We start from the raw sequence: 8,133 nt of genomic DNA, 5'->3' as shown, positions 1-8,133 counted from the left end.
GGGGGGGGGTTAATGGGCCTCATGGGCCCAAAGTGGAGCATAGGAGGGGCGGCCAGGGCAGGCCGCGCCCCCCGTCCTCCTCTAGTCCGAATTGGACAAGGAGGGGGGGCGGCGCCCCCCTTTCCTTCCTCTCCTCTCTCCCTTCCTCCCCCCTCTCCTAGTTGGACAAGGAAAAGGAGGGAGTCCTACTCCCGGTAGGAGTAGGATTCCTCCCTGGCGTGCCTCCTCCTGGCCGGCCACCCCTCCCCCTTGCTCCTTTATATACGGGGGCAGGGGGCACCTCTAGACACACAAGTTGATCAAGTTGATCGTCTCTTAGCCGTGTGCGGTGCCCCCCTCCACCATAGTCCACCTCGATAATACTGTAGCGGTGCTTAAACGAAGCCCTGCGTCGGTAGAACATCAACATCGTCACCATGCCGTCGTGCTGACGAAACTCTCCCTCAACACTCGGCTGGATCGGAGTTCGAGGGATGTCATCGGGCTGAACGTGTGCAGAACTCGGAGGTGCCGTACGTTCGGTACTTGGATCGGTCGGATCGTGAAGACGTACGACTACATCAACCGCGTTGTCATAACGCTTCCGCTTTTGGTCTACGAGGGTACGTAGACAACACTCTCCCCTCTCGTTGCTATGCATCACCATGATCCTGCATGTGCGTAGGAAAAATTTTGAATTTACTACGTTCCCCAACAGGTGCTACTTTGAAGCATAATATATGAGACTCGCTATATCATGGTGCTACTTTGAAGCACAAGTATGGAAAAAAGGATAGTAGCATTGCCCCTTTTTTTGGGCCTTCTTTTTTTTGGCCTTTTTTTGGGAAAATGCTCTATTGAATGATGATCATCACACTTCTATTTATTTACAACTCAATGATTACAACTCGATACTAGAACAAAGTATGACTCTATATGAATGCCTCCGGCGGTGTACCGGGATATGCAATGAATCAAGAGTGACAAGTATGAAAGAATTATGAACGGCGGCTTTGCCACAAATACTATGTCAACTACATGATCATGCTAGCAATATGACAATGATGAATTTGTCATGATAAACTGGATGGTGGAAAGTTGCATGGCAATATAGCTCGGAATGGCTATGGAAATGCCATAATAGGTGTTGGGTTTCGTAGTAATTTCAAAAAAAATCCTACGCACACGCAAGATCATGTGATGCATAGCAATGAGAGGGGAGAGTGTTGTCTATGTACCCACGCAGACCGACTGCGGAAGCGTTGACGCAACGTAGAGGAAGTAGTCGTACGTCTTCACGATCCAACCGATCAAGTACTGAAACTACGGCACCTTCGAGTTCGAGCACACATTCAGCTCGATGACGATCCCTGGACTCCGATCCAGCAAAGTGTCAGGGAAGAGTTCCGTCAGCACGACGGTGTGGTGACGATCTTGATGCACTACAGCAGCAGGGCTTCGCCTAAACTCCGCTACAGTATTATCGAGGAATACGGTGGCTGGGGGCACCGCACACGGCTAAGGAATAGATCACGTGGATCAACTTGTCTGTTCTAGGGTGCCTCTACCTCAGTATATAAAGGACTAGAGGGGGGAGGCTGGCCGGCCACAGGAGGCGCGCCAGGAGAGTCCTACTCCCTCTGGGAGTAGGATTCCCCCCCCCCCCAATCCTAGTTGGAATAGGATTCGCGGAGGGGGGAAAGAGAGAGAGGGGGCCGGCCACCTCTCCTAGTCCTAATAGGACTAGGGGAAGGGGGGAGGCGCACAGCCACCTTGGGCTGCCCCTTTCTCCTTTCCACTAAAGCCCACTAAGGCCCATATAGCTCCCGGGGGGTTCCAGTAACCTCCCGGTACTCCGGTAAAATCCCGATTTCACCCGGAACACTTCCGATATCCAAACATAGGCTTCCAATATATCAATCTTTACGTCTCAACCATTTCGAGACTCCTCGTCATGTCCGTGATCACATCCGGGACTCCGAACAACCTTCGGTACATCAAAATGCATAAACTCATAATATAACTGTCATCTTAACCTTAAGCGTGCGGACCCTACGGGTTCGAGAACAATGTAGACATGACCGAGACATGTCTCCGGTCAATAACCAATAGCAGGACCTGGATGCCCATATTGGCTCCTACATATTCTACGAAGATCTTTATCGGTCAGACCGCATAACAACATATGTTGTTCCCTTTGTCATCGGTATGTTACTTGCCCGAGATTCGATCGTCGGTATTCCTATACCTAGTTCAATCTCGTTACCGGCAAGTCTCTTTACTCGTTCTGTAATACATCATCCCGCAACTAACTCATTTAGTTGCAATGCTTGCAAGGCTTAAGTGATGTGCATTACCGAGAGGGCCCAGAGATACCTCTCCGACAATCGGAGTGACAAATCCTAATCTCGAAATACGCCAACCCAACATTTACCTTTGGAGACACCTGTAATGCTCCTTTATAATCACCCAGTTACATTGTGACGTTTGGTAGCACCCAAACTGTTCCTCCGGCAAACGGGAGTTGCATAATCTCATAGTCATAGGAACATGTATAAGTCATGAAGAAAAGCAATAGCAACATACTAAACGATCAGGTGCTAAGCTAATGGAATGGGTCATGTCAATCAGATCATTCAACTAATGATGTGACCTCGTTAATCAAATAACAACTCTTTGTTCATGGTTAGGAAACATAACCATCTTTGATTAACGAGCTAGTCAATTAGAGGCATACTAGTGACACTCTGTTTGTCTATGTATTCACACATGTATTATGTTTCCGGTTAATACAATTCTAGCATGAATAATAAACATTTATCATGATATAAGGAAATAAATAATAACTTTATTATTGCCTCTAGGGCATATTTCCTTCAGTCTCCCACTTGCACTAGAGTCAATAATCTAGATCACATCACCATGTGATTAACATCGATAGTTCACATCATCATGTGATTAACACCCATAGTTCACATCGTCATGTGACCATCACCCAAAGGGTTTACTAGATTCGGTAATCTAGTTCACATCGCTATGTGATTAACACCCAAAGAGTACTAAGGTGTGATCATGTTTTGCTTGTGAGAGAATCTTAGTCAACGGTCTTTCACATTCAGATCCGTTATGTATTTTGCAAAATTCTATGTCTACAATGCTCTGCACGGAGCTACTCTAGCTAATTGCTCCCACTTTCAATATGCATCCAGATTGAGACTTAGAATCATCTGGATCAGTGTTAAAAAACTTGCATCGACATAACCCTTTACGACGAACCTTTTTGTCACGTCCATAATCGAGAAACATATCCTTATTTCACTAAGGATAATTCTGACCGCTGTCTAGTGATCTACTCCTAGATCACTATTGTACTCCCTTGCCAAAACTAGTGTAGGGTATACAATAGGTATGGTACACAGCATGGCATACTTTATAGAACCTATGGCCAAGGCATAGGGAATGACTTTCATTCTCATTCTATTTTCTGCTGTGGTCGGGCTTTGAGTCTTACTCAACTTCACACCTTGTAACACAGGCAAGAATTCTTTCTTTGACTGTTCTATTTTGAACTACTTCAAAATATTGTCAAGGTATGTACTCATTGAAAAAAACTTATCAAGCGTCTTGATCTATCTCTATAGATCTTGATGCTCAATATGTAAGCAGCTTCACCGAAGTCTTTCTTTGAAAAACTCCTTTCAAACACTCCTTTTATGCTTTACAGAATAATTCTACATTATTTCCGATCAACAATATGTCATTCACATATACTTATCAGAAATGCTGTAGTACTCCCACTCACTTTCTCGTAAATACAGGCTTCTCCGCAAGTCTGTATAAAACTATATGCTTTGATCAACTCATCAAAGCGTATATTCCAACTCCGAGATGCTTGCACCAGTCCACAGATGGATCGCTGGAGTTTGCACATTTTGTTAGCACCTTTTGGATTGACAAAACCTTCTGGTTACATCATATACAACTCTTCTTTAATAAATCCATTAAGGAATACAATTTTGTTTATCCATTTGCCAGATTTCATAAAATGCGGCAATTACTAACATGATTCGGACAGACTCAAGCATAGATACGAGTGAGAAACTCTCATCGTAGTCAACACCTTGAACTTGTCGAAAACCTTTTGCGACAATTCTAGCTTTGTAGATAGTAACACTACTATCAGCATCCGTCTTCCTCTTGAAGATCCATTTATTTTCTATGGCTTGCTGATCATCAGGCAAATCCATGAAAGTCCATACTTTGTTCTCATACATGGATCATATCTCAGATTTCATGGCCTCAAACCATTTCGCGGAATCTGGGCTCATCATCGCTTCCTCATAGTTCGCAAGTTTGTCATGGTCTAGTAACATGACTTCCAGAACAGGATTACCGTACCACTCTGGTGCGGATCTCACTCTGGTTTACCTACGAGATTCAGTAGTAACTTGATCTGAAGTTACATGATCATCATCATTAGCTTCTTCACTAATTGGTGTAGTAGTCACAAGAACATATTTCTGTGATGAACTACTTTCCAATAAGGGAGAAGGTACAATTACCTTATCAAGTTTTCTACTTTCCTCCCACTCACTTCTTTCGAGAGAAACTCCTTCTCTAGAAAGGATCCATTCTTAGCGACGAATGTCTTGCCTTCGGATCTGTGATAGAAGGTGTACCCAATAGTCTCCTTTGGGTATCCTATGAAGACATATTTCTCCGATTTGGGTTTGAGCTTATCAGGATGAAACTTTTTTCACATAAGCATCACAACCCAAAACTTTAAGAAACGACAACTTTGGTTTCTTGCCAAACCACAGTTCATAAGGCGTCGTCTCAACGGATTTAGATGGTGCCCTTTTAACGTGAATGCAGCTGTCTCTAATGCATAACCCCAAAATGATAGTGGTAGATCGGTAAGAGCCATCATAGATTGCACTATATCCAATAAAGTACGGTTATGACGTTCGGACACACCATTATGCTGTGTTTTTCCATATGGCATGAGTTTGTGAAACTATTCCACATTGTTTTAACTGAAGACCAAACTCGTAACTCAAATATTTGTCTCCGCGATCAGATCGTAGAAACTTTATTTTCTTGTCACGATGATTTTCCACTTCACTCTGAAATTCTTTGAATTTTTCAAATGTTTCAGACTTATGTTTCATCAAGTAGATATACCCATATCTGCTCAAATCATCTGTGAAGTTCAGAAAATAATGATACATGTTGCGAGTCTCAATATTCATCGGACCACATACATCAGTATGTATGATTTCCAACAAATTTGTTGCTCGCTCCATTGTTCTGAAGAACGGAGTTTTAGTCATCTTGCCCATGAGGCATGGTTCGCAAGCATCAACTGACTCATAATCAAGTGATTCCAAAAGCCCATCAGCATGGAGTTTCTTCATGCGCTTTACACCAATATGACCTAAACGGAAGTGCTACAAATAAGTTGCACTATCATTATTAACTTTGCATCTTTTGGTTTCAATATTATGATTATGTGTATCACTACGATCGAGATCCAACGAACTATTTTCATTGGGTGTGTAACCATATAAGGTTTTATTCATGTAAACAGAACAACAATTTATTCTCTTACTTAAATGAATAACCGTATTACAATAAACATGATCAAATCATATTCATGCTCAACGCAAACACCAAATAACACTTATTTAGGTTCAACACTAATCCCGAAATTATAGGGAGTGTGCGATGATGATCATATCAATCTTGGAACCATTTCCAACACACATCGTCACTTCACCCTTAATTAGTCTCTGTTTATTCTGCAACTCCCGTTTCGAGTTACTAATCTTAGCAACTGAACTAGTATCAAATACTGAGGGTTTGCTATAAACACTAGTAAAGTACACATCAATAACATGTATATCAAATATACTTATGTTCACTTTGCCATCCTTCTTATCCGCCAATCACTTGGGGTAGTTCCGCTTTCAGTGACCAGTCCCTTTGCAGTAGAAGCACTTAGTCTCAGGCTTAGGACCAGACTTGGGCTTCTTCACTTGAGCAGCAACTTGCTTGTTGTTCTTCTTGAAGTTCCCCTTCTTCCCTCTGCCCTTTTCTTGAAACTAGTGATCTTGTCAACCATCAACACTTGATGTTTTTCTTGATTTCTACCTTCGTTGATTTCAGCATCACGAAGAGCTTGGGAGTTGTTTCCGTTATCCCTTGCATATTATAGTTCATCATGAAGTTCTATTAACTTGGTGATGGTGACTAGAGAATTCTGTCAATCACTATCTTATCTGGAAGATTAACTCCCACTTGATTCAAGCGATTGTAGTACCCAGACAATCTAAGCACATGCTCACTAGTTGAGCGATTCTCCTCCATCTTTTAGCTATAGAACTTGTTGGAGACTTCATATCTCTCAACTCGGGTATTTGCTTGAAATATTAACTTCAACTCCTGGAACATCTCATATGCTCCACGACGTTCAAAACGTCTTTGAAGTCCCGATTCTAAGCCATTAAGCATGGTGCACTAAACTATCAAGTAGTCATCATATTGAGCTAGCCAAACGTTCATAACGTCTGCATCTGCTCCTGCAATAGGTCCGTCACCTAGCGGTGCATCAAGGACATAATTCTTCTCTGCAGCAATGAGGATAAACCTCAGATCACGGATCCAATCCGCATCATTGCTACTAACATCTTTCAACATAATTTTCTCTAGGAACATATCAAAATAAACACAGGGAAGCAACAACGCGAGCTATTGATCTACAACATAATTTGCAAAATACTACCAGGACTAAGTTCATGATAAATTTAAGTTCAATTTAATCATATTACAAGAACTCCCACTTAGATAGACATCCCTCTAATCCTCTAAGTGATCACGTGATCCAAATCAACTAAACCATGTCCGATCATCACGTGAGATGGAGTAGTTTCATTGGTGAACATCACTATGTTGATCATATCTACTATATGATTCACGCTCGACCTTTCAGTCTCCGTGTTCTGAGGCCATATCTGCATATGCTAGGCTCGTCAAGTATAACCTGAGTATTCCGCGTGTGCAACTGTTTTGCACCCGTTGTATTTGAACGTAGAACCTGTCACACCCGATCATCACGTGGTGTCTCAGCACGAAGAACTTTCGCAACGGTGCATACTCAGGGAGAACACTTCTTGATAATTTAGTGAGAGATCATCTTATAATGCTACCGTCAATCAAAGCAAGATAAGATGCATAAAAGGATAAACATCACATGCAATCAATATAAGTGATATGATATGGCCATCATCATCTTGTGCTTGTGATCTCCATCTCCGAAGCACCGTCGTGATCACCAATGTCACCGGCATGACACCTTGATCTCCATCGTAGCATCGTTGTCGTCTCGCCAAGCTTATGCTTCTACGACTATCACTACCGCTTAGTAATAAAGTAAAGCATTACATCGCGATTGCATTGCATACAATAAAACGACAACCATAAGGCTCCTGCCAGTTGCTGATAACTCGGTTACAAAACATGATCATCTCATACAATAAAATTCAGCATCATGTCTTGACCATATCACATCACAACATGCCCTGCAAAAACAAGTTAGACGTCCTATACTTTGTTGTTGCAAGTTTTACGTGGCTGCTACAGGCTTAAGCAAGAACCAATCTCACCTACGCATCAAAACCACAATGATAGTTTGTCAAATAGACTCCATTTTAACCTTCGCAAGGACCGGGCGTAGCCATACTTGGTTCAACTAAAGTTGGAGAGACAGTCGCCCCCAAGCCACCTATGTGCAAAGCACGTCGGGGGAACCGGTCTCGCGTAAGCGTACGCGTAATGTTGGTCCGGGTCGTCTCGTCCAACAATGCCGCCGAACCAAAGTATGACATGCTGGTAGGCAGTATGACTTATATCGCCCACAACTCACTTGTGTTCTACTCGTGCAAATAACATCAACATAAATAACCTAGGCTCTGATACCACTGTTGGGTTTCGTAGTAATTTCAAAAAAATTCCTACTCACACGCAAGATCATGTGATGCATAGCAACGAGAGTGTTGTCTACGTACCCACGCAGACCGACTGCGGAAGCGTTGACGCAACGTAGAGGAAGTAGTCGTATGTCTTCATGATCCAACCGATCAAGTACCGAAACTA

Source organism: Triticum dicoccoides, chromosome 1A, assembly GCF_002162155.2.
Source record: "Triticum dicoccoides isolate Atlit2015 ecotype Zavitan chromosome 1A, WEW_v2.0, whole genome shotgun sequence".
Classification (NCBI taxonomy): domain Eukaryota; kingdom Viridiplantae; phylum Streptophyta; class Magnoliopsida; order Poales; family Poaceae; genus Triticum; species Triticum dicoccoides.
This window is presented reverse-complemented; position numbering follows the sequence as displayed.